Consider the following 27,221-nt stretch of genomic DNA (forward strand, 5'->3'; position numbering starts at 1 on the left):
AGAGAGGGACAAGAACATTCTGGAAGCTTAGACAATCATTGCCATTCAAAACCTTCCCATCTGTGTGCAAATGCTGATGTGAGAAGGCTAAATTCCTCCACATTTCCAAGATGTCTTGAATCACAATGCAGAACTAGGAGGATGGGAAAATGGAGTTTTCAAGACAGCGTTTTAAATACACCAACCATTAGAGGCAGGTCTTTAACCTAGCAGTTAGAATCCAATCAAGAGGCTCATGTCCCACACTGCAGTGCCTGGGTTCCATATCCAGTGCAGGCTCCCGACTCCAGCTTCCTGCTGATGCCGACTCAGGGAGGCAGCAGTGATGACTCAAGTGATGGGGTTTGAGCCACCCATATGGGAGATCCCGATTGCATCCCCAGTGTTGGCCTCGCCCCAGCTGCAGCCATCGAAGGCATTTTTTATGAGGGGTGAGCCAAGCAAGATGTGAGGTCTCTCACTCTTTGTGTCTTGTCTAGACGTCTGCCAATCTGCATGTCAACATCAACACATCGGATCTTCAGGAGATGTGTGAAGCACGAAGGTGTAAGACTTCAGTTAGTTAACAACGTTGCAACTAGCTCTCAGTCTTAGGGTTGGCTGATCTGCGTGCCCTGGTCCATTTTCCCCTTCAGTTTTTCATTCTTCCATGCACTTTTTTAGTTTTGTTTTTTTTTTTTAAAGATTTATTTTATTTATTTGAAAGGCACAGTTACAGAGAAGGAGAGAGGTCTTCCATCCACTGGGCCACTCTCCAAATGGTCGCAACAGTTAGGGCTGGACAAGACCAAAGCCAGGAGCCAGGAGCTTCATCCAGGTCAGCCACATGAGTACAGGGGCCCCAGAACTTGGTCCATCCTCCACTGCCCTCCAAGGCATAGTAGCAAGGAGCTGGACTGGAAGTGGAGCAGCCAGGACTTTAACAGATAGCTATATGGGATGCTGGCCCTGCAGGAAGTAGCTTCCCCTGCTACGCCACAACGCCAGCCCCAGTTTCTCATTCTCATGATGAGGACTGCAAATATTTTTCCAATTAATATAATGAACGCTTCCTCCCATAAAATTTATGTGTGCCTGTGAAAATATCAAATTTATTTAAAATGGAGAAGATTCTCTTTGAAGTAGGAGGTGGCAAACTTTGGAAAGGGGCAAATCCTAAATATTTGAGACATTTGATCCACATTTGTTCTCTATCATTTTCTTCCTTTCCCCTCCACCTCCACTCCTGCCTTCTCCTACTCCTCCATTTTTTACTTTAGAATTGTAAAACACATTTGTTGCCAACTTCTGTTTTATAATGCCTCAGTACGGGCCTCTTAGTCAATCTTGCAGGGAATGGGTAAAATATACTCATTCCCAAGGCCATGAGGCAAACTCTCATTCACAGCATTGCACTTACAAGTTATGCGTACGTAGGAAGGATAAATATGAGAGTACAACTACAGCTGTATATCCCAGGAACGTCATATATGGTAAGCCCCACCTGGACATGCACATCATGTGAAACAACTTGCACAGTGTTCCAGGGCACAACAGGAAATGCACAAAGCAGGTGTCAGAGACCCACTGAAACTCGCATCAATCATGACTTCATAGAGAGACCATCAGGCCTACCGGGGACAAGTGTACCCTTTGTCAAAGGGTTGCAACTCTCCACTTTCTGCTCTTTCTTTTTATCTTGTTGGTGCAAGAATTCTCGGGTAGTTTGCTACCAGAGATTTGATGCCAGCTCTTGATAAGAGTTGTTCAGAAAAGTTAGTTGTTATGGACTTTGAGAAATTTGGGGACGCTAGGGGTTATGGAGTGATCTAACACCACTTTAGGTGAAAATCGTTGGTTCCTTAGGAAGCTAAGCTGGGATGTGATACCTTCCTACAGAAAAATGGAAGAATGCTTCCAGGTTTCATTCTCGATCCTGGTGCAAAACAAGCATGAGCTGAGTCCTGGGGCCTTGTCAGATAATTTTGCTCTGTGCCTCACAAGCATTCTCTTTATCTTTCGGTCTTTTTTTTAAAGATTTATTTATTTATTTGCAAGGCAGAGTTACAGAAAGGCAGGCGCAGAGGGAAAGGAAGAGAGAGAGAGAGAGGGAGGGAGACAAAGAGACAGAGAGAGACAGACACAGAGAGAGTCTTCTTCCATCTGCTGGTTCACTCCCCAGATGGCCACAACAGCTAGAGCTGGGCTGATCCGAATCCAGGAGCCAGGAGTCTCTTCCAGGTCCTCAGTTTGGGTGCAGCGGCCCAAAGACTACTTTCCCAGGGCATAGCAGAGAGCTGGATTGGAAGCAGATCAGCCAGGACATGAACCAATGCCTATAAGAGATGCAGGCACTACAGGTGGCGGCTTTACCTGCTATGCCACAGCGCTGGACCCGGACAAGCTGGACTTTGAGCACCCCCAGAATTGACAGGTCATTCTCAGTTTTCGCTGAGGCTCCTCAAGATTATGCTAAAATCTTAAGACTCCCAAATCTGTATATATGAAATACATGAAATTTGTCCACCTCATATAAATTAAAAGAATTTTTAAAAACTAGGTTCTTTCTCAGGACTAAAAATCAAGCAGACCTTTCTAGGACAGTGAGTGCTGGTTGATGCTGAAATGTCTATTGTCACAGTCCAGTAGCTCAGTGACAATGGCTCTCGCCTCTTTTGTGGGACTATGGCTTAACCCCGGATTCAGCTACCTTGGTTCTCCCGTCACCTTCTCTGCAGGTCTTTCCAACTTCCCCAAATGCTTAGAGACTGGGACGTGATCTCTCCTGAACATGGGCACCAGCCTCTGAAATAATTGTCTTGCCTCCTTCTTCAAACACAATTTTCTCATTACCTGCTGTTTGCATCATCAAGAGTGACTTTTCTAGGCAGTGGTTAAAATGTGCTCTGGGAAATCCTTGCCTCCCTCCCCAAAAACTACAAAACAAAGAAATGCAAAACACAGAGCCCTGCAGGGAGAGCTCAGACAGGTATCTCTGGAAGATATCTTACCACTCAGGGAAGCAAGTACAGGAAGGTCTGAATTGAGTACTCCAGCCATGCAGAAACAATTGACCTTTCTCCCCAAGGGAACTACAGCAATACATAACTACATAATGCAATACAGGTGTATGGTGGATACAGAGACAATCTAATAAACACGGTATGGATAGGTAAAATCGGTTCTGTTCCACAAGTGCATGTAGCTTAAATCAGTTTTATAGCTTGTCCTGGGAGTTGAGATCTAGGAGAAAACATAGTTTTGAGTGCCACATAACTGCCTTACAAAGCAGATGCCCAGAATGTGGGCTGTTTGTAACATCAGTCCATGCCGAGGAGGCTGAGAAAACACACACTGAATCTCATATTTACTTTTTCTCCCTGTGAGGTTGTTTCAGCTAAGAAATGTATTATTCAAAATGTCATAATTCCTGTGGAAGAAGCTATCACATTAAGTACTTAGATAGAGGAAAGAATGTTTAGAAACTCAGGACAAAGAGAGCAGGGAGGCAGGGAGGGAAAACTAAGGAAAGGAGAACCCAAGCTAAATCCCTAATAACAAAAACTCAAAGACATACTATCAAATAATTATACCCACGTAGACTTACATACTGCTTTTGTATCTGTAAGGGACATTTGTGTACAAGTTCCAGAAAATGTGAAATGGAAAAGAAGGGTGGTAAACTTATGAAAAAAAAATTGTTTGGTATGCAAACTTCATAACTTATTTTAAGATACATTTATATTTATATATTTAATATTTTATTTATTTTTGAGATAATCTTTTTGATATACATTATAGTCAAAGGCTTAAAACCCCACTAAACAGAGTTCAACAAACAAAAAGCAGAAAGACCATAGTTCAGCAGGAATTCAGGCAAGGGCCACAACAGCAATCAAATAAAGAGATGTCAAGTTCATCAATAGACGATACAATTCAAGACAGCCACACATCACCAAAGCTCAAGGAGTATTCAACTCCTATTATAGTCACCTTTCCACTCAATTTAGAACACATTGGAGGCTGGCGCCACGGCTCAATAGGCTAATCCTCCACCTAGCGGTGCCGGCACACCGGGTTCTAGTCCCGGTCGGGGCGCCGGTTCTGTCCCGGTTGCCCCTCTTCCAGGCCAGCTCTCTGCTGTGGCCAGGGAGTGCAGTGGAGGATGGCCCAAGTGCTTGGGCCCTGCACCCCCTGGGAGACCAGGAGAAGCACCTGGCTCCTGCCTTCGGATCAGCGCTGTGCACCGGCCACAGCGCGCCGGCCGTGGCGGCAATTGGAGGGTGAACCAACGGCAAAGGAAGACCTTTCTCTCTGTCTCTCTCACTGTCCACTCTGCCTGTCAAAAAAAAAAAAAAAAAAACCACATTGGATATTGTAATAAAATTTATACAGTGTACGATTTTAAAATAGGGATACCTTAGAAACATCTCTGAAACAAGATAAAATTAATTATGTTAAAGTAATATAAATTGTGCATAGGTTTTATTGTCAAATTTATTCTTCTCTTTCAATGCCCCTACTATTTAGTAGCAAAATAATAAAATACACACACACATAAATATATAAATCTCACCTGTTTCACTTTCCTGGCTAAGTTCTGCTCTTGGATGAATGGCAAACACACCCTCTGCCATCAGAAGGGCAATGAGTGGCAGCCAAAAACATCCTTGGCCTCCTAACCTCATGGGGAAGCAGATGTCCATGTTGGAGTTAAGGAAAAATAACATTTGTGGCAAATATTGCAAAAATTGTATAAATTATACAGTTAGACATACCAGAAGGAAACAACTAGTCATATTAATTATGTATGGGTTTTTTTTTTTTGAGAAGCGGATTATGTCTATTTATCAACAATGAAATAGAAACAAAACTAAAAAGATCAAACTTGATACAAAGATCAAAGAGTCATAGCTGAGTGGCATATGGGAAAAAGTCTTATTGGAAGCCAAGACAATGAAATTAGTTGAACTTAATATAGTATCAGAAAATATTTTTATGCCACTAATGTTTAGCTACAATAGAACATTATGGTTATTTTCTAAAATGATGCTTCTAAAGTGACAACAGTAATATATATATACTTAACCTATTTCCCTGATTCTGCCATTGTCAGAATTGAAGAGCAACTGATGACTATGCACTGATTAATAAATTAATCTTAATTTGTATCAAGTTTAAGTAAAATTACTTGAATTTAAGTGTGTAAATGCTTTTATGTCTTCATATATTTCATATGTGCTAAAATACATTTTAATAATTAACAATGTATGTATAATGTGATCAGTTTTGTATAATTAACTCCGTAATTTCTAAACATAGAAAATTACAAAGCAAGACATGTGTTGCAGATTTATCTAGTTCAATGGAAAGTTAATAAAAAAAAGAACTATGGAATTGACAAAAGACATCAATAGAACAACCATAGGAAATAAATTGTAATTAGTGGAAAATATACAGGTCTACAAAAAAATCAAAAATAAGATAAAGGCTTTTTATGCCTCTCAAAAGTGTCATTCTGCTTGCTCTTTGTGTCATTTTGAACTGGGTTATGGCCAATGGAATAAACACTTCCAAAATATAAACTTATAAAACACATCAGGAGACTTAAAAATGTGCATTACTGTTAACCAATAATGCTGTTTCCACATTACTGTGAAGGAAGAAGTCCTATGATAGAAGATGATGAAAATACAGGGCAACATTCTACAGAATTATCCAAGAACTTCTGGGGTCTAACTCAAGCCAGTCTTTGGATGCATTGTCCCATAGAATAATTAATATGGAACCTGTATTTGCTGCTATCTGTGTTGCTAGGAATACTATTTCAGAAGACTTGATGAGCCTGTTTGTAGGTCATCTGAAGTTTAACAGGTGTTGCAGCAAGCGTAACGTCTGGACTAACAAGAAGCAGGTTTTTAAAAGAGTGATCCAAAATTAGAACTTCCAGAATGGTTGTGAAGGAGCTCAGCAAACCCAAAAGGAAATCATTGTCACACGAGAATTTCAGGGCTCTAGAAACTGATAAAAGGAAGAGAGCAGATTGAGGAGCATTTATTTAAGAAGATCTGTGGAATTTCACCCAACAACAAGGGGATTCCAAGGCATTTTTGCATGTGGATGCTTCCTTTCTCCGTATTTCTTTTTGCTATAAAAAATAATGGAAGCTGGATATTTATAAGAAAGGAGGCTTACTTAGCTCACGGTTTTGTGAGTATGGTACCAGCATCTTTTCAGTTCTAGGGTCTCCTTGGCTGTGTCACACGGTGAATGTGCATGAGAGAATGAGTAATGGGGAGACGAGAAGCCAGAGAGGAGGAGCATGTAGTCTTTATTTCTTGTGAGAGAGAACTCACTCACTCCTAAAGACTAACATTACTTCCCTCTGCCTGCAGAATCCCCAATGACCTTGTCACCTCTCATTGGGTATCACCTCTAAGGCTCCATCACTCGCACCACACTGAAGACAAAGCTTCCAACATATGAACCTTCAGTAGTGGGTGGTGGTAATCACAGCCAAACCATAGCAGTCGATGATCTAGACAGCCTGACGCTGAAAATCTGAGTGAGGCAAACAACAAATTCTTAGATGATCCAGAAATTTAACAAAGTTATCCAAAGAATGAAGCCAAACAATGAAAGTTGGTAACCTCCCAAATCACTCCAGTGATCTGGAAGATTATGTGGCGTGCTCAGTAGGGAATGGAGGGAGCCATGTCACATGTGCCTAAGAGACACCAAAGGGTCCCATGGAAAGAGAAAGCTGCAGAAGATTGACGATTGCTCAACCAGGATTATGCTTGTCAACTTGCGCATAGATCCATCAGCAAAGAGTTTGTGCCTTCATAAGTCCAGCCAATAATAATTCAAATATGGAGCCTTAAGCTATGCTGACAGAGAATTAACTTCAAGGGACCCACATGTAAAAACAAAACCGAATTTTAAAAATATGCCATATAGAGACATCAGGTGCTGTACACCGTGACAGAGATGGACTCTACAGAATCTGGCCAGCCAATTTGCCATAAGAAAAGCAAACAAGAACAGAAAAGCAGCAACAGCAACTCTGTAAGTAAAGAGAACTCAAAGTTGCTGTGGTATTTTAAAAAGCACACTATTTTTTAACAAAATGTCACAAGACCTATTCTAAGGGAAGTGCTTCCCTATATTATAGAAAAACTGAACATAGAAATTGGCAGCTCATGACAAGAGCCTAGGGTGATTACTAAGGCCATAAACAAGAGTGTCAATTTGTTAAGTCAACAACAGGAGTCACTGTGCACTTACTCCTCATGTAGGATCTCTGTCCTTAGTGTGCTGTACATTGTGATTTAATGCTATAACTAGTACTCAAACAGTATTTTTCACTTTATGTTTCTGTGTGGGAGCAAACTGTTGAAATCTTTACTTAATGTATGCTAAATTGATCTTCTGTATATAAAGAGAATCGAAAATGATGTGAATGGAAGGGGAGAGGAAGTGGGAAAGGGGAGGGTTTCAGGTGGGAGGGACATTATGGGGGGGAAGCCATTGTAATCCATAAGCTGTACTTTGGAAATTTATATCCATTAAATAAAAGTTAAAAAAAAAAAAGAAATGTAATGGGAAACATTAACTCATCCAACTTGGAAGTCAAAGCTAAAGAAAGAAATTTTAACAATGTTGTCATTGTTATGAGAAAATTAAAGGTCTGGGCATTCAATAAAAAAAAAAAGAAATTGTCTCTGAAAGGACTCAGATGTTGGACTTAGCAAACAAATATTTCAAGAAAGATTATTTCTGTATTATAAATTTTTGCATTAACATGTAACACTTGTGTATTTTTAAGAGATATGTTATAATATTTAAAGAGATATACATAGTAAAACCCAATCATACTAGGAAATTAGACTTCCCATTGCCTTATCTTTTGTTTCTGTATGGAGGCTACTAGCTCTTCTGATTCTTTATGGAGAATATAATCATTATGTCCCTCAAGTCACTGAAAAAATATCAGAATCTCTTATGTTCACCTTACTGCATTTTGGTGCATATTATCCAACTTCCACTCATTCCCACTCCTAGGAATCACTATATATATATATATATATATATATATATATATATACACACACACACACACTCACACAGATCATACTTACATATATACATACACACATGTATCGATATGCAAGCATATGTATATAGATAATTTTAAGCTTTCATGTGTGAAAAAGAGCATTCAGTATTTGTGTTTCTATCCATTTAATTTCATTTCATATAATGATTTTCAGTTCTATCCATTTAGATATAAATGTCAGGATTTAATTTTTTTAGTGGTCTAACAATATTCCTTTGGGTAGGCATACCACATCCTGTTTGTCCATTCATTTACTGATCCAACACCTAAGCTGATCCCTTATCTTGGCTACTGTGGATAGTACTGCAATGGACATGAGCTAGCAGGTATTTCTTTCATAAGCTAATTTTTTTCCTTTTAGACTATACCCAGAAACAGGGTAGCTATGTCATATGGTAGATCTTCTTTGAGTTGTATGGAGAACCACCATACCGTTGACCATAATGGCTGTGCTAATTTGCTTCCCCACCAACAGTATGTTGGTTCCCTTTTCTCCACATCCTCATCAACATTTGTCCTGACTGGAGTGAGATGATACCTCATTGCTTTGATTTTCATTTCCCTGATGGCTAATCATATTGAGCATTTTCATGTATTTTTTTAGATATTTATTCTTCTGAAAAGTGTCTACTAATATCTTCTGCCCATTTAACTGGGTTGGTTACTTTTGCTTGAGTGTCTTTTTGTTTTGTGTTGTTTTTGTCAGTTCCTTATATATTCTAGATACCAATGCTTTGTCAAAATGGGTTGCTTAAAAATATTTTCTCCTATTGTGTAGGCTGTCTCTTCACTGTTGACTTGTTTTCTTTGCTTGGCAAAGTTTGGTATAATAATGTTTGCTTAGTTTTGTTATTATTCCCTGTGCTTTTGGAGTCTTATTGAGAAAACTGTTTATTATACCAATGTCTTACAGTGTTTCCCCCATGTTTTTCTCTAATGTCTTCAAAGTTTCAAGTCTTACATTTAGATCTTTGATCCATTTGTACTTAATTTGGGGATAGGGTGAGATGTAGGGTATGGGGGTAGGATGCTAGCTTCTGTATTTTGCACTAAATATCCGATTTACCAACATGATTTACTAAAGAGATTGCCTTTTTCTCAGGTAATTTTTTTGGTTCCTTTGTTCAAGGCTAAGTTGACTTTAGATGTATGGATTCATTACTGGCCTTTGTATTCTATTCCATTGGTTGATTTGTCAGTTGTCATGTTTTGATTACAATAGCCGCATAGCATGTCTTGAAATGTGGTATTTGGAAGTCTCCATCTTTGTTTTTTATTCAATATTGCCCTTGATTATTCAGAGTCTGGTGTTTCCATATGAATTTTAGAAACTTTTTTCTGGCTGTGTGAAGATGATTATTAATATTTTATAGAGATTACATTGAATCTGTAAATTACTTTGGGTTGTGTAGGCATTTTACTTTATTAATTTTTGCTTTTTTATTTATTCAAAATGCAGAGACACTGACAGAAAGAGATAAAAACAGACAGACAAAGATCTCCCATCTGCTGATTCACTTCTGAATACTGTCAGCAGGCAGGGCTTTGCCAGGCCAAAGCCAGGAGCTAGAAAGTTAATTTGGGTCTACTGTGTGGATGGCAGAGATACAACTACCTGAGTGATAACTTGCCACCTCCCAGAATGCACATCAGCAGGAAGCTGGAATGGGAACAGAGCCATAACATGAACCAAGTCACTATGAGACATGGATGTCCCAAGTTGTGTTCCAAATGCTAGGCTTTATACTCATATCTGGACGTTTTAATAATATCAATTCTTCCAGTGCATGAACAGTAACTTTTCTATTTGCATATATGTGCATATCTTGTCCAATCTGTTTCACCAGTGCTTTGTAATTTTCATTGCAGAATTATTATGTCTTTTGTGAAATTTATTTTGTTACTTTGTTTCCTGTAGCTATTGTAATAAAATTTTTCTTTCAATTTCTTTGTCAATGAGTTTCCTATTGATGTATAAAAACATTACTCATTTTAAGCTTATTTTTTATATTGCAACTTTTTACTGTAAATTTTACTGAATTCATTTATCAAGTCTAATAGTCTTTTAGTGGACTCGATTTATTTCTATATAGAATCATGTCATCCATGGACAGGAATTACTTGACTTCTTCCTTTCTTATTTATATGCCTTTAATTCTTTCTCTTGCCAAATGGTTTTAGCTAAAACTTCCGGATATATTGAATAACAGTGTTGAGAGCAGACATAGTTGTCTGGTTCCAGATCTCAGAAGAACTGCTTTCAGCTTTTCCTTCATTCAACATGATTCAACTGTGAGTTTGTCATATAAAGCATTTATTATATTGAGGTATGCTCCTTTTATATGTAATTTATTCAAGTTTTTAAAATTATAAATGTGTATTTAATTCCTCAAAGGGTTGTTGTATTATAATTATGTCTAAGTGCTCACAAAAGATCTATCATTCTTGGATGCTTCTTTAAATGTAATTAAGTTTCTAAATAAAAAAAAAAGAAGTGCAGTTAACTTTAAGATGCAATGACTTTGAACAGCCCTTGTCTCGACTGTTGAGGAACAATTTTTATTTTGTTTTGTTTTTTGTTTTTTGAAAATTTTCCATGCAAATCGTTGAAATCTTTACTTAGCATAGAGTTGTTCTTCAGTGTATAAAGTTAATTAAAAATGGATCTTAGTGGAGAATAGGACTTGGAATAGGAGAGAGTGGAGGAGGAGGGGTGAGAGAGTGGGTGGGAAGGTGGATATGATGAGAAGAATCATCATATTCCTAAAGTTGTACTTATGAAATGCATGAAGTCTGTATTCATTAAATAAAAGGTTTCTTTGGGGGGAAACAAACAAACAAATAAATACAAACAAGCAAATGCTCACACAAAAAAATTCAATGCTTCTCTGCATCTATTGAAATGATCCTGTGATTTTTAGCCTTTGTTTTGCCAGTGCTATGCATTGCACCTACTGACTGATATGTGCATGTTATTTCCCTACACCTCTGGGAAAATTCCATTTGGTCAGGGATAATGATCTTTTTGATGATTCATTAGGCTGATTTGCAACTATTTCCTTGTGAACTTTTTTGTCTATGTTCATCATGAATAACAGTCTACAATTTACACTTTTTGCCATGTGCTTGTCTGGATTTGGAATCAAAGTAATTCTAATCTTGTAGAATGAGTTCCTAGGGTCCCCGCCCTTTCAATTTTTTGGAATAGTTGGAGAAGAATTGGTGTGTTAGTTTTTCTTTAGAAGTTTGGTAGAATTTGATGGTAAAGCCATCCCATCCTGGGCTTTTCTTGTTATTATCTATTTAGAGTTTCTGTTTCTTCAGGGTTAAAATTTGGTAAGCTTTAAGTATCCAGAAAATAATCCTTTCCCTTATGTTTTCTAATCTGTGAGTAGAGACCTAGTGATCCTTTGTATCTGTGTCATATCAGGAGTTACTGAATTTATTTATGGAGTGCACTGGAGGATGGCCCAAGTCCTTGGGCCCTGCACCCCATGGGAGACCAGGAGAAGTACCTGGCTCCTGCCATCAGATCAGCGCAGTGCACCGGCCGTAGCGCGCCGACCGTGGCGGCCATTGGAGGGTGAACCAACGGCAAAGGAAGACCTTTCTCTCTGTCTCTCTCTCTCACTGTCCACTCTTCCTGTCAAAAAAAAATTTTTTTTATTTAAGTTATACATTTCATGTATTTCATATATACAGATTTAGGAACAGAGTGATTTTTTTTTTTAGATAGGCAGAGTGGACAGTGAGAGAGAGAGAGAGAGAGACAGAGAGAAAGGTCTTCCTTTTCCGTTGGTTCACCCCTCAATGGCCACTGCGGCTGGTGCACTGTGCTGATCCAAAGCCAGGAGCCAGGTGCTTCTCCTGGTCTCCCATGCGGGTGCAGGGCCCAAGCACTTGTGCCATCCTCCACTGCACTCCTGGGCCACAACAGAGAGCTGGCCTGGAAGAGGGGCAACCGAGACAGAATCCGGCACCCCAACCAGGACTAGAACCCAGTGTGCTGGCGCCACAGGTGGAGGATTAGCCTATTGAGCCATGGCGCCGGCCCATAGTGATATTTTTAAACTGTAGAGTCCCTCCAGCTCCGCTCCAACACTTCTTCCCCCTCCCTCTGCCATTCCTACGCTTAGTTTTTACAAAGGTCTACTTCCAGTTTACTTAAAGATCATAAAGTATAAAGTTAGATAGAGGTTTATTGACTTATCTTTTTTAAAAAATCTCATTAATCTTTTGTTTTGGCTTCTTAGTTTCCATTTTATTTATTTCTAATTTAATCTTATTATTTTTCTCTTTCCACTAACTTTGGGTTTTGTTTTTTTCATGTTTATCTTGGTTCTTGAGACACAGTATTAGGCTGCTTATAAGATATCTTTCTGGGTATTTTTTTTTGATAGGCATTTATTAGTATAAACTCTCTTCTTAGTACTAATTTTGCTGTTTCCCATAAGTATTGATGTGTTGTGTTTCCATATTCATTAGTTTCAAGGATTTTTCAAATTTCCCTTTTGATTTCTTTAATTGTTCATTCAGGAGCAAGCTGTTCAGTCTCCATCTGTTTCTATAATTTTAAGAATTCCTTTTGTTATTGATTTCCAGTTTTATTTCTTGTGGAAAAATACATTATATGATTTTGATTGTTTTGGAAATTTTAGACTTTTTATCATCAAATATGTGATCTACACTAGAGAACATGCCATGTACTGATAAAAAGAATGTGCATTCTACAGCTATTGGATGGAATGCTCTGTAAATGTCTGTTACAGCCATTTGGTCTGTAGTGATGTTTCTTCGTTAGTTCATCACTTGGATTCTATGTCCATTGGTGAAAATGGGGTGTTGAAATCTCCCATGTTGTACTGGGGGCTTAAAATCCTTTAACTCTACCATATTTGATTTATAAAACTGGGTATTCTAGTACCACTGAGCACATATACTGTTGCAATAATCTTTTTTTTTTTTTTTAACGTTTATTTAATGAATATACGTTTCCAAAGTACGAATAATGGATTACTATGGCTTCCCCCCCATACCGTCCCTCCCACCCACAACCCTCCCCTTTCCCACTCCCTCTCCCCTTCCATTCACATCAAGATTCATTTTCGATTATCTTAATATACAGAAGATCAGCTTAGTATACATTAAGTAAGGATTTCAACAGTTTGCTCCCACACAGAAACATAAAGTGAAAAATAATAGATGATTTTTTTTAATGATGATGAAATCAGATCAGACCTATTGTCATGTTTAATCCCAGTGAGAGTCAAGTTGGGAGTTGATAGTTTCTTTTCTTTTCTTTCTTTTTTTTTTTTTTTTTTTTTTTACAGAGGATCAGTTTAGTATGCATTAAGTAAAGATTTCAACAGTTTGCACCCCCATAGAAACACAAAGTGCAATATATTATTTGAGTACTCGTTATAGCATTAAATCTCAATGCACAGCACATTAAGGACAGAGATCTACATGAGGAGTAAGTGCACAGTGACTCCTGTTGTTGACTTTACCAATTGACACTCCTGTCTATGGCATCAGTAATCTCCCTATGCTCCAGTCATGAGTTTCCAAGGCTATGGAAGCCCCTTGAGTTCTCCGACTCTTATCTTGTTTAGACAAGGTCATAGTCAAAGTGGAGGTTCTCTCCTCCCTTCAGAGAAAGGTACCTCCTTCTTTGAAGACCTGTTCTTTCCACTGAGATCTCACTCACAGAGATCTTTTGCCAGAGTGTCTTGGCTTTCCATGCCTGAAATACTCTCATGGGCTTTTCAGCCAGATCCGAGTGCCTTTAGGGCTGATTCTGAGGCCAGAGTGCTATTTAGGGCATCTGCCATTCTATGAGTCTGCTGAGTATCTCACTTCCCATGTTGGATCACTCTCCCCTTTATTTATTCTATCGGTTAGTGTTAGCAGGTACTAGACTTGCTTATGTGCTCCCTTTGACTCTTAGTCCTTTCATTATGATCAATTGCGAACTGAAATTGATCACTTGGACTAGTGAGATGGCATTGGTACATGCCACCTTGATGGGATTAAATTGGAGTCCCCTGGTATGTTTCTAACTCTACCATTTGGGGCAAGTCAGCTTGAGCATGTCCCAAATTATATATCTCTTCCCTCTCTTATTCCTACTCTTATGTTTAACAGGGATCACAATTCAGTTAAATTTCAACACTTAAGAATAACTGTGTATTAATTACAGAATTAAATCAGTCATATTAAGTAGAACAGACTAAAAAACTACTAAGAGGGATAATGTATTAAGTTGTTCATTAACAGTCAGGGCTATGCTGATCAAGTCACCGTTTCCCATAGTGTCCCTTTCACTTCAACAAGTTTCCTTTTTGGTGTTCAGTCAGTTGTCACCGATCAGGGAGAACATATGGTATTTGTCCCTTTGGGACTGGCTTATTTCACTCAGCATGATGTGTTCCAGATTCCTCCATTTTGTTGCAAATGACTGGTTTCGTTGTTTCTTACTGCAGTATAGTATTCTAAAGAGTACATATCCCATAATTTCTTTATCCAGTCTACCGTTGATGGGCATTTAGGTTGGTTCCAGGTCTTAGCTATTGTGAATTGTGCTGCAATAAACATTAGGCTGCAGACCGCTTTTTTGTTTGCCAATTTAAATTCCTTTGGGTAAATTCCAAGGAGTGGGATGGCTGGGTCGAATGGTAGGGTTATCTTCAGGTTTCTGAGGAATCTCCAGACTGATTTCCATAGTGGCTTGACCAGTTTGCATTCCCACCAACAGTGGGTTAGTGTCCCTTTTTCCCCACATCCTCGCCAGCATCTGTTGTTGGTAGATTTCTGAATGTGAGCCATTCTAACCGGGGTGAGGTGGAACCTCATTGTGGTTTTGATTTGCATTTCTCTGATTGCTAATGACCTTGAACATTTTTTCATGTGCCTGTTGGCCATTTGGATTTCCTCTTTTGAAAAATGTCTATTGAGGTCCTTGGCCCATCTCTTAATTGGGTTGTTGGTTTTGTTTTTGTGGAGTTTCTTGATCTCTTTGTAGATTCTGGTTATCATATCTTCTTGTTGAATTGTTCCTTTGATCATTATGCAATGCCTGTATTTGTCTCTTTTTACAGTTTTTATCTTAAAGTCTTTTGTCTGATATCAGCATAGTTACTCTTATTCACATTTTGCTTTAATTCCATGGAATACCTTTTTCCATTTTTTCACTATTAGCCTCAGTGTATATCTACATGTGAAGTATATTTCTTATAGGCAGCATGTATTTGGGTCTGGTTGTTCATCCACTCAGTCATTCTGTTTTTTTTTTTTTAATTGGGGAGTTTAATCCATTAACATTCATAATTATTAATGAAAGCTAATGGATGCCATTTTTCCCTTAATATTTGTTCTGTTTATTTTGATTACCCATTTTTCCTAATTGGTTTTATGCTTTTACATTTTTTTTTGCTGGTAGATTTCTTTGTTTTTCTATATAGGACACACCTAGACATCCTTAAGACTAGTCTGGTTGTGATGGATTCCTTCCATTTTTCCTTGTGTTAGAAATTTTGATGGCCAGACTTCTGAATTATACAAAATATTTAAAAAGGAACAAATTACAATACTTTTCAAACTGTCTCAAAATATTGAATATGATAGAATTCTGCCAAACTCTTTTTATGAGACCAGCATCACTCTAATATCAAAACCCAACAAAGGCACAACATGAACACTACAGACCTATATATTTTTGATGAACATAGGTGCAAAAATTCTCTACAAAATTCTAGCAAGCTAAATCCAAAACCACATAAAAATGAATCATGATCAAGCTGGATTTAATCCAGAAATTCAAGAGTGGATTAACATTTCTGAATCAATATATCAATAAATGTCCTAAATCACATCGACAGAATGAAAAAAAATGCCATATGGTCAACTCAGTTGATGCAGAGAAAGCATGTGATGGGATTCAGCATTTCTTTATTATAAAAACCCTTCACAAGTTGGGTGTAAAAGGAACATATCTCAGAATTATAAAGGTTATGAATGACAAGGCAACAGCCAATATACCGAATGGGGAAAAGCTGAAAGCAATCCCCTCAGATCTGAAACAAGACAAGTATGTCCACTGTGATCTGGAAGTATTAAAAAGAGCAAGTAAAAGGAGAAATAAATAAAGGGCATCAAAGTAGAAAGGAGGAAGTCAAAATATCCATGTTTGCAAATGACATGATATATGTGGAAAGACTATAGCACTCTACCAAAAACCTATTATAATTAATAAACCAATTTAGTAAAGTTGCAGGTTACAATTAATATAAACAAAATAAGCAAACAAAAAGCCAGCTTTTTTATACACTAAGGATGAATTAAGAGAACAATTGAGAAAGAAACATTATTCATAACAGTCACAAAAAAAATCAAACACTTAGGAATAAATTTAACCAAGGAAATGAAAGATTTCTACAATGAAAATTATAAAACATAATAAGGAAATCATCAAGAACACAAGATATGGAAAGATATTCCTTGCTCATGGATTTGAAGAATCAGTATTGTTAAAGTGTCTATACTACTTAAAGCAATCTACAGATTCTGGGGCCGTCACTGTGTCGTAGCAGGTAAAGCTGCTGCCTGCAGTGCTAAAATCCCATATGGGTGCTGGTTCAAGTCCAGGCTGCTCCACTTCTGAGCTGGCTTTCAGCTATGGCCTAGGAAAGCAGTAGAAAATAGCACAAGTCCTTGGGCCCCTGCACCCACATGGGAGACCCAGAAGAAGCTCCTGGCTCCTGGCTTCAGATTGGCACAGTTCCAGCCACTGTGGCCAATTGGGGAGTGAACCATTGGATGGAAGACCTCTCTCTCTCTCTTCCTCCCTCTCTCTCTCTCTGCTTCTCTCTCTCTGCCTCTCCTTTTCTCTCTGTGTAACTCTGCTTTCAAATAAATAAATAAATCTTTTAAAAAAAGTGAAACTGTAAGTGCTTTTGATAGTATGGACATTTGATGATATTGATTCTTCCAATCCATAAACATAGAAGATTTTTCCTTTTTTTATTTGACAGATAGAGATATAGACAGTGAGAGAGAGAGATAGAAAGGTCTTCCTTCCTCTGGTTCACTCCCCAAATGTCCGCTACGGCAGGCACTGCGCTGATCCGAAGCCAGGAGCCAGGTGCTTCTTCCTGGTCTTCCATGCAGGTGCAGAGGCCCAAGCACTTGGGCCATCCTCCACTGCCCTCCAGGCCACAGCAGAGAGCTGGACTGAAAGAGGAGCAGCCGGGACTAGAACCCGGCACCCATATGGGATGCTGACACCAAAGGCAGAGGATTAACCAAGTGAGCCAGAGCCCCGGTGTTTTTTCCATTTTTTGTGTGTCATCGTTAATGTTTTACAATTTCCATTGTAGAGCTCTTTGACTTCCTTATTTATCAGACTCTTTTATGAGTTCCAATAGTCTCTCAATGGAATCTTTTGGGTTCCCTATTTACAGACTCATGTCATCTGCAAACAGGGATTGTTTGACTTCCTGCTTTCCAAATCATTTTGATTTCTTTTTCTTGGCTAATGGCTTTGGTTAAATCTTCCAGGACTATATTGAATAGCAGTGGTGAGAGTGAGCATCCTTGTTTGGTTCTAGATCTTACTGGGAATGCTTCCAACTTTTCCCCATTCAATAAGATCCTGGCTGTGGGTTTGTCTTAAATTGCCTTGATTGTGTTGAGCAATATGCCTTCTATACCCAATTTGCTTTAGGTTTTCAACATTAAAGGATGTTGTAATTTATCAAATGCTTTCTCTGCATCTAATAAGATAATCAAACCGTTTTTGATGTATTACATTTATTGATTTGCAAATGTTAAACCACCCCTGCATAATAGAGATAACTTCCTCTCAGTCTAGGTAAATAATCATTCTGATGTGTTTTTGGATTTTATTAGCTAATATTTTGTTGAGGATTTTTGCATCTATGTTCATCAGGGATATTGAGCTATAATTCTCTGTTGTATCTTTTTCTGGTGTAGGAATTTAGGTGATTCTGGTTTCATAGAAGGAGTTTAGGAGGAATCTCTCCCTTCCTGTCAATTGTGTTAAATAGCTTGAGAAGTATTGGAATTAGTTCTTCTTTAAATGTCAGATAGAATTCAGCAGTGAAACCATTTGGTCCTGGGCTTTTTTTTTTTTTTTTCTGTTGGGCAGGTCTTTATTACTGAATCAATTTCTGTGTCATTTATGGGTCTATTTAGGTTTTCTATGTCTTCATGACATGGTAGATTGATTGTATTTGTCCAGGAATCTATCCATTTCTCCTAGCTTTCCCAATTTGTTGGCATCCAGCTCTTTGTAGTAATTCCAGATGATTTTTAAAATTTCTGTAGTATCAGTTGTTATGTTTCCTTTTTCATTTCTGATTTTATTGATTTGGGTCTTTTCCCTCTCCCCCCACCGCCCCGCTTTGGTTAACTGGGCCAATGGCATATCAATTTTGTTTATTTTTCCAAAAAACCTGCTCTTCATTTCACTGATCTATTGTACTGTTTTGTTTTTGTTTCAATTTTGTTGATTTCTTCTCTAATTTTAATAATTTTTTTCCTCCCACTAATTTTTGGTTTGGTTTGTTGTTGTTTTTCTAGGTCCTTGAGGTGCAATGATAGCTCATTGATTTGTTGAGAGGCTCTTTCATTGGCATGTCCATTTGAGCCCTAATGTCCATGTGTACTTGAATACCCACATTTTTCTCCATCTTTGGGAAGTTTTCAGCTACTCTTTCATTGAATAGGTTTTCTGTGCTTGTACTCTTCTCCTCTCCCTCAGAAATTCACATTGTGCATGCAATATTAACTCATAAATGGTCACAAAACACCTTGGAACATGAAGGCTGACTTCATTCATATCCTTTTCTTTTTTGTCTAATTGGATTGTTTTGAAAAAAATCACCTGTCTTCTAGTTCAGATATTCTTTCTTCTGCTTGACCTATTCTGTCCTTGAAGTTTCAACTATATTTTTATTTGACTTACTGCTTTCTTCATCTCTAAAAGTTCTCCTTGGTTCTTTTCCAGTGTTGCTGTCTCTTTGTAAGATATCTCAATCATATCATTCATTTCTTTTTTCATTTCATTTTTATGCATACATTCTCATATCTTACTGAGTATCCTTATAGTCACTTGTTATTTGTTTTTTAGCATGTGCTTCATTGGTTTGTCCTTTTTAGTGTAATATTAAAGTGCTATAGTGCTCCTTTTGGTACAGAATGTCCTGTTTTTTGGTCATACTTCTAGTCTCCTGTGTTGATATTTGAACATCTGACATATAAGTTGTTTATTTCATTTTTTTTTTGACAGACAGAGTGGACAATGAGAGAGAGAGGCAGAGAGAAAGGTCTTCCTTTGCCGTTGGTTCACCCCACAATGGCCACCGCGGCTGGCGCACTGTGCTGATCTGAAGCCAGGAGCCAGGTGCTTCTCCTGGTCTCCCATGCGGGTGCAGGGCCCAAGGGCTGGGGCCATCCTCCACTGCACTCCTGGGCCACAGCAGAGAGCTGGACTGGAAGAGGAGCAACCGGGACAGAATCCGGTGCCCCGACCAGGACTAGAACCCAGGGTGCCAGCGCCGCAGGCAGAGGATTAGCCTATTGAGCCGCTGCGCCGGCCTCTTTCACTTTTAAAGGGTGGCTGTTGTAGATTTAAGATTTTTGTTGTGAAGATGCATCTTTAAGTGTCTATTTTTACTTTGGCTTTATTTCACACTGGATGTTTCATTGTAATCCACCACCCCCCCTTTTTTTTGGCTGTAGTGGATCATAGCAGCTGAGGGGATCTAGTCTCCTCCTGGGGCCCAGTGGGGTTGTTTGGATCCCCAGCAAACAATTTTCCGGCTTCTGTCAATATGTAGGCTAAAACCATGGGATGAAGGCTGATTCCAGAACTGGTGGGATGTGCAGATCCCACTGCTATCAGTGTGAAGGCCTGAATCCATCAGTAGATGCTGGCACTGTGAGCAGCCTGAGTGCATGTGTAGTCCTGAGCAGTCCAGTAAGCAAGCACAGCTCTGACTAGCAATGCATCAAACGAGGGTGATTCGTAAACACTCTGCCTGGGAGTCCTGATACTGGTGGTCCCAGCAGCAGTGAGCAATGCCCCAGGCAGTAGGGGGAGGCATGGAAGTGAAGGGAGGATTGGCCCAAGTGCAGGCAACCCACTTCTAGAGTTCTAGGGGACAGGTACCCTGCTCTACTATTCTGTCCCTTGCAATGCAGAACACTGCCTAGGGTAGCGTATAGGGTCACCATTGCTCTGCTGGTCTAGTTGGGTTTGTAAGGCTGCAGCCCTTTTTGTGAGTGTGGTGGACTGTTTAATGTCTGTGAGGCACTGGGGTGTGGATATGCAAAGGCTTCTGTCTCCTGGGGCAGTGTGAATTCTAACAGTGACTCCTTCTCCAGGATGGTGCCTCACTGTGGTTTTGCAGGATCTAATGTGGTTCCTCCTCCGAATCCAGGTGAATGACCATAGTATAGCCAGGTGCTCCCACCGCTGGTCTCCTCGTCTGGTGGATTGCCAGCCAGGGTGATCATGCAGCTGGGTGCTGCTGAGGCTCTCCTGTTTTCCTTGGCCTTGCAATGGGGACTCCCCTGGCTGTTGGGCCGGGGTTTCATTGTTGATTGGTGTTGTTCCTCTCTCTATGCCCCTCCCAGGTTTCTGTGCCCTGCCTGGTTCCTAGTCCTTGCTGAGTTCAGGTGTACTTTCTCAGGTACTCCTCTCAAGTGCAGCTATTTATTTGCTGTTTTAGTTCTTCTCTGTAGTGGAAGAGGTGAACTCTGGACTTCTGTCTTCAGTCATCTTGGAAGTCCCTTTTAAAACAGCCTTTCTGGGGCCAGTGCTGTGGCACAGCAGGTAAAGCCACCACCTGCAGTGCCAGCATCTCACGTGGGCACTGGTTCAGTACCCGGCTGCTCCACTTTCGATCCAGCTCTCTGCTATAGTCTGGAAAAGCCTTAGAAGATGGCCCAAGTGCTTGGGACCCTGCATCCACGTGGGAGACCCAGAAGAGGCTCTTGGCTTCTGGCTCCTGGCTCCTGGCTCTGGTTCAGCACAGCTCTGGCTGTTGCAGCCATCTGCAGAGTGAACCTGCGGATGGAAGACTTCTCTCTCTCTCTCTCTTTCCCTCTGCCTCTCTGTAACTCTGCTTTTCAAATAAATAAATAAATCTTTAAAAAATTAGCCTTTTTAAATATGATGACCATCCAAAAGAGTTAAATAAAAATATGAAGACAATAAAAATCAATAAAAAATCAATAAAAACAGTCAGAAGGAAAATCTGGAGTTGAAAAGCATAAGAACGGACATCAGAATTCACTACAGGAGCTAAATAAACTTGAGATAGCAGAGGAAAAAGTCATCAAACTTGAAAATCTTTCAATAGAAAGCATCTAATTCAAAGGAAAGAAAGAAAAAATAATCAAGAGAGGAACAAGGCCTCAGAGAACTGTCGAGTTTGCTGACATAAATAAAGGAGAGTTTCATAAAGGAGAGAAAAAATGGGCAAAAGTTCAAGATATAAACCTAGCCAAATATTATGAAAGTCATTAATCTACAACTTGAAGAAGCTCATTGAGCTCCAAAACCATTCACAACCAAATGTATCCTTGGGAGACTGTTGAAAGCAAGGACAGAGTGAAAACTTTGAAAGCAAAGAGAAAGCTGGTTGAACTTTTTTGTGTGAAACCACATAAATCCAAATACAATAAATTTCAAATTCCCATTTACCCTCAGGCATTTCTTAATAGCAGTGCAAGGTGCAATCACAGAGCTGGACAACAACATTTAAAAGTTTAGTTTTGGGGGACCGGCGCTGTTCCGTAGCAGGTGAAGCTGCTGCCTGCAGTGCTAGAATCCCATATGGGCTGTGGTTCAAGTCCCGGCTGCTCCTCTTCTGATCCAGCTCTCTACTATAGCCTGCAACAGCAGTAGAAGATGGCCCAAGCCCTTGGGCCCCTAAACCCACGTGGGAGACCCAGAAGAAGCTCCTGGCTCCTGGCTTTGGATTAGCACAGTTCCAACCATTTCGGCTAATTGGGGAGTGAACCACTGGATGGAAGATCTCTCTCTCTCTTTCTCTATCTCTCTCTCTCTCTCTCTGCTTCTCCTCTCTCTGTGTAACTCTGCCTTTCAAATTATTTATTAAATAAATCAATCTTTAAGAAAAAGTTATTTTTTTCTTTACCCTGATACCTTGTGGTTGTCTGAAAGCTGAGGTTGCATTCTCTCAGGCATTAGAACCCAAACCTCAGAGCACTGCTGACCCCAGCTCGCTGTTGTTAGCCTACTCAGCCTGGAGGTTACCTTTTGTAAATCCAGTGACGGTGCACTTCTGTATCCACATGTCCCTTCTCTTTGAACTGTCCTGTCCGTTCTATGCCTACTAAAGGTGCAATGAATGCATTCCAACTGCCCAGAACCATGGTGGGCGGGAGAGTGCAGCAGTGATGGACTAGTTCCAGGATCTCTGGCAAGGAACTCATTCACGAGATGAGGCAGATGTTGTGGCTATTTCTGGAAAGAGATTAAAAAAAAAAAGACAAGAAAACCTCTTCCCTTGTAGCAAGTGAAGGCCAGAGAGACTGCTAGAGGTGGAGGTGGATGTACACTTACTGTCTCAGATGGACACACACACTTCAGAGCTAGGACTCTGACCATTTCACCACTCACTGCATGGTTGGAGATGAGATTCAACTCTTAAGAGTTCATTTTCTAATCTGGAGGCATGGCAGGTTAGAGGGGACACATCCCTTGAGGGCAGGAGCTCCAAAGGGAAGGAACAATTGATTTAACTGAATTCCCGCAGAAGTCTAGGCCCCTCTGAAGAAGCTGGAGTTATGCAGATCCCCATGGTTCTGACTTGGGACTGATACAATGCTGAATCTAAGATAAATTCACTGATGAGCTATGTCATGTCAATGACAACTGAAAGTCCATACCCAACCCCTCTGATATTCTCACAACCAGAGATAATGAGTTTTCAGAAGAGACTTGGGACAAACCTTTGTCACATTACACTGCTGTTAAGAGTTGGGTCTGTGCCACCTGAGTGATAGAGCCACAAATGGCAGTCACCCAGAAATACACGATGAGGAAATAGGACAGGACAGGAGTTGGAACGCAGAGCTGAACAAAGGACCTGTGTGTATGACCCTTCCATTTTCCCTGCAAGGGAAGATGAACCAGAGGCCTGTTTACATCAGTTCACAGATTCACGTCTCTAAAATATCATCATAGAAATTCAGAAAGTATACACAATATTGAACACATTACATTTGTTGTGACTGTCCTGTCTCTCTTGTTGTTGTGCCCCTAGGTTTAATATAAATAATATAATACAAGTAATATGAAAACCATACATATTATACCACATAATAGGTTATAGCTACATATATTATAATAGTAATATAAAAGAAAACTGAGACCACTGCCCGAATCTCCAAATAGTTTATGTACTACATAGATTCCCTATGCATGGGTCTGTGACAGAAGCCCCCACCAAGTCCTTTTCCCAGTGACAGAAATCCCCACACAAATTAGCTTTCCCCGAACCTCTGCAACAGTTCCATCTTCATAGATGTTAGTTGTTTCCACTCAAATGACCAAGGAGGACGTTTGAGCATAGGAACATTGGCCTGCGGGGCTGTCAATTTTCATCTTGTATCCTAAGATAGTTCAGCTCCTACTTAGTCTCTCTGAGTTCTTAACACCTTCGATTTTGAAAATACGTAATTTAATCAAAAATAACCTAAATGGTAGATTTTTTTGTACTAGAAGGTAAAAAGTAGAATTCTTCAAATTTCCCACTGATAAGACTTCCTCACTTATATGGACATTGCATTGCATTCTAGTTCTGAAAAGCTGTCAGTCTGAACTGTTTCTATTCATTGTAAAACAATCACTCAAACAGGGAGGAAAATTTACATTGTACGTTTATACTCCATGGTTACTGTGAGTATGGCTAATATTTGAGCTCTGTCTGATTAACAAATAATATGACTGGGTAATATAATACATCCTGGAGGGTTAAAATATCACTATGTAAAAATATCACAAGATAAACGCTTTCTACAGGAAATAATAGATTTAATATATAAAAATTGTCTTTTGGTAGTCAGAATACAGGCTTGTATTTTTTTCTGAATTTTCCACACTTTGTAGAGAAAGCTCATCATACAATTAATAAAGTGTTTGTGGATCAAGCAACTGTATATCCTGTAGTCTTTATTAGCCATGTAATCGCTTCTCAGCCTTTCGGCCAACATCAAGTGTATTAGCTATGTAAATTATCCCCTACAATCACAAGCCGTTCAGGAAGTTTAACAAATAATAAAACCTATAGAAGGGCACTTTGCCAATCTTTTTTTTTTTTTTTTTGACAGGCAGAGTGGACAGTGAGAGAGAGACAGAGAGAAAGGTCTTCCTTTGCCATTGGTTCACCCTCCAATGGCCGCCGCGGCCGGCGCGCTGCGGCCGGCACACCACGCTGATCCGATGGCAGGAGCCAGGAGCCAGGTGCTTTTCCTGGTCTCCCATGGGGTGCAGGGCCCAAGCACCTGGGCCATCCTCCACTGCACTCCCTGGCCACAGCAGAGGGCTGGCCTGGAAGAGGGGCAACCGGGACAGAATCCGGCGCCTTGCCAATCTTAATGTACACGATCCTACTTATTAATATAGTTAAAATATATTGCAGGGGCCAGCGTTATGGGGTAGCAGGTTAAGCCACTGTCTACAATGTGGGCATCCAATCTGTGTCCTGGTTGCTCTGATTCCAACCCAATCCCTGCTAATGTGCCTGGAAAAAAGCAGCGGGAGAGGGGCCCAAGTGCTTGGACCCCTGCTACACATGCTGGAGACCAAGCTGGAGTTCCAGGCCCCGGGCTTTAGCCCAGCCCCAGCTGTTGTGGCCTTTAGTAGAGTGGACTAGCACATGGAAGATTTGTATCTCTTTCTGTCTCTCCCTCTCTCTCTGTAATTCTGCTTTTCAAATAAATAAGTAAATCTCTAAATATACATATTACAAACTAACACCTCAGTTTTCAGGTTTATGCACGTTTCGTGGAGACCTGGCTTTTTCTTTTGTTTTTCGTACTTTTAGCAGAAATCTCACATCATGATATTTTTGGAGTACAGTGTCTTTGAACAACCTGCATTTACCCTGCCTTTAATTCTTTCATGCTTTGAGCATCTCTGGAAGGCATAATTCTACTGAGGAAGAAAAAAATCACGTATTTTGAGAAAAGGAGGGAGAGAAGGGAAATGCACATGTGAGGCAGAAGTCGGAGGTGGGAAACAGCTCCAGCTCACTGGGACTCTGCATGTGTTCCAATTACTTGGGAAGCCCCAGAGTCCATTCAAAGTTACTTCACAACCCTGGGGCTATGCGGTCATCGATAACGATTAATTTATCCTTACTGGCATATCCTTACGCACACACACAATGGAATAATATTCAGCTATATAAAAGAATGACATTCTGTCATTTGTAGGAAATTGGACAGGACTCCAGGACACCTCGTTGAGTGACACAAACCCCACACAGAAGGATGGATACCACAGTTACTACCCCCTTACTTGTGGGAGCTAAGATTAAATATGTACATATACGCTCAGTCTGAATGCAGAATGCTGATTACTTGAGGCTGGGAGGGATGAGAGGGATAAACCAAGTTTGCATTAAAAAATTGGCAACAGGGGTGTGGTTCATTAACTGTGAGAAAGACACTAACGTGAGCTCTTGATAGGGAAAACCAGGTGAGGAGTACGTGGGAACTTTTGTATTACTACTTCACGATTTTCCTTCTACAGATTTAAAACTTATTTCAGGATGAAATAAAATGATAAAAAGTTATTTTTCTTGTGTATTTAAAATTATTTGAATATTATTTTTAAAGATTTATTTATTTATTTGAAAATCAGAGTTACACAGAGAGAGAAGGAGATGCAGAGAGAGAGAGAGAGAGAGAGGTCTTCCATCCACTGGTTCATTCCCCAGTTGGCCACAATGGCCGGAGCTACACCCATCTGAAGCCAAGAGCCAGGAGCTTCTTCCGGGTCTCCCACATGGGTGCAGGGGCCCAAGGCCTTGGGCCATCTTCTACTGCTTTCCCAGGCCATAACAGAGAGCTGGATCAGAAGTGGAGCAGCCGGGACTCGAACCAGTGCCCATATGGGATGCCAGCACTGCAGTCGGCTGCTTTACCTGCTATGCCACAGTTCCAGCCCCAATATTATTCTTTTTTTTTTTTTTTTTTTTTTTTGACAGGCAGAGTGGACAGTGAGAGAGAGACAGAGAGAAAGGTCTTCCTTTTGCCATTGGTTCACCCTCCAATGGCCGCCGCGGCCGGCACACTGATCCGAAGGCAGGAGCCAGGTGTTACTCCTGGTCTCCCATGGGGTGCAGGGCCCAAGCACTTGGGTCATCCTCCATTGCACTCCCTGGCCACAGCAGAGAGCTGGCCTGGAAGAGGGGCAACTGGGACAGAATCCGGCGCCCCAACCAGGACTAGAACCTGGTGTGCCGGCGCCGCTAGGCGGAGGATTAGCCTATTGAGCCGCAGTGCCGGCCTCCCAATATTATTCTTTGTCCTTAGTCTAAGGCCTTTAGAATCCCATAAAGAAAGTAAATATTAGTTAAAATATATTATATTTTAAAATATGACAAAGGGCCACACACAAGGATGAGAACAAAAGAGAAGCATTGTGAAATAAATTTATATATAACACAGCATAATTTAGAAAATAAATAATCAGCATATTAGAATCCTTCTGCATAACAATATTTGATCAGTTTTGCTGCACCTTTGCTGAAAGTTACACTCATGTATGTAGTGGCTTCATGCATGTATGTGGTAATTTCTCTGTGAATTTGAAATTACATGTAAATAAAATGTCAAAAATGTACAGCTATATATACAGAAAGAGAAAATTGCAATTTTTATGTCTTCACTCTGCTCCAAGAAAAAAAATCTCATTTTGTTTTCCCAACTTATTGTCATAAGTCAATGTCAGTGTAAAAAAAATTAACTTCTGCAAAAATGATCTTGGTCCCTCAGGACACCTGAAAGGCAGGTTCATTGTCTGATTAATTGTATGTTGAGCAGACAGTGTGGCAGTGACTCA

The 27,221-nt window shown here is 39.9% G+C and overlaps 1 long non-coding RNA gene across 3 annotated transcripts in view; it reads left to right on the forward strand.

Annotated features, from left to right (window-relative positions):
• Window positions 1-27,221, forward strand: part of LOC149121705 (uncharacterized) — a 113,330-nt gene that overhangs the window by 46,261 nt on the left and 39,848 nt on the right. Inside the window, exon 4 of one of the 3 annotated variants that reach the window (XR_016222412.1) lies at window positions 9,558-10,035. The exons of 1 other annotated variant lie outside the window; for it this stretch is intronic. This is a non-coding gene — a long non-coding RNA (uncharacterized LOC149121705). Of the gene's footprint in view, window positions 1-9,557; window positions 10,036-27,221 lie in introns of those variants that run through there. One more of the 3 variants, XR_016222411.1, reaches the window with a different exon arrangement.

Source organism: Oryctolagus cuniculus, chromosome 16 (assembly GCF_051225735.1).
Source record: "Oryctolagus cuniculus isolate XC-2025 breed Fujian yellow rabbit chromosome 16, ASM5122573v1, whole genome shotgun sequence".
NCBI lineage: Eukaryota > Metazoa > Chordata > Mammalia > Lagomorpha > Leporidae > Oryctolagus > Oryctolagus cuniculus.